The sequence below is a fragment of the Wasmannia auropunctata genome, unplaced genomic scaffold (genome assembly GCF_000956235.1).
Source record: "Wasmannia auropunctata unplaced genomic scaffold, wasmannia.A_1.0 LD336101.1, whole genome shotgun sequence".
Lineage (NCBI taxonomy): Eukaryota > Metazoa > Arthropoda > Insecta > Hymenoptera > Formicidae > Wasmannia > Wasmannia auropunctata.
Window position 1 is genome coordinate 5,703,598 of NW_012026789.1, and position 770 is coordinate 5,704,367.

General features: G+C 67.9%; 1 protein-coding gene across 1 annotated transcript in view; it reads left to right on the plus strand.

Annotated features, from left to right (window-relative positions):
* The window catches only part of LOC105461350, a 33,586-nt gene that overhangs the window by 19,432 nt on the left and 13,384 nt on the right, over positions 1–770 (plus strand). The gene's annotated exons all lie outside the window — the stretch shown is intronic.

Sequence of the window (770 nt, forward strand, 5' to 3'; positions counted from 1 at the left end):
TATCCCCTGTGTGCCTTGTCGACTCAGTCCGGTTTGCCGTACGGCGCCATCGCCCGTCGTCGGGATCTCACCGCTACGACGGCACGGCGTCAAACGGTCGAACATGAGTTTCGCGAGTTCGATGTCGAGACTCGGAATCGTCTGTAGACGACTTAGGTACCTGGCGGGGTGTTGTACTCGGTAGAGCAGTTACCACGCTGCGATCTGTTGAGACTCAGCCCTCGGCTTGGGGATTCGTCTTGTCGGTTAGACGAGACCCCACGCGCGCGCGCCAGCCCCGTCGGCGAAAGCAACACGCGGCGAGGGACTTAGCCGCGCGACAGCCCCGTGGGGCGAAAGCAACACGCGGCGAGGGACTTAGCCGCGCGACAGCCCCGCGGGGCGAAAGCAACACGCGGCGAGGGACTTAGCCGCGCGCCCAGCCCCGCGGGGCGAAAGCAACACGCGGCGAGGGACTTAGCCGCGCGCCCAGCCCCGCGGGGCGAAAGCAACACGCGGCGAGGGACTTAGCCGCGCGCCCAGCCCCGTGAAGCGAAAGCAACACGCGGCGAGGGACTTAGCCGCGCGCCCAGCCCCGTCGGCGAAAGCAACACGCGGCGTGGAACTTGGCCGCCGACCGCTCGTCAGCCCCGCCGGCGGTAGGCCCGACGTACGCGCTAGCCTGACCGAGCGCTAACCTGACCGAGCGCTAACCTGAACGGAGGCTAACCTGACCGAGCGCTGGCCCGACGTGTCAGGCGAGGTACTTGGCCGCGGAGCGCCTGTCGGCA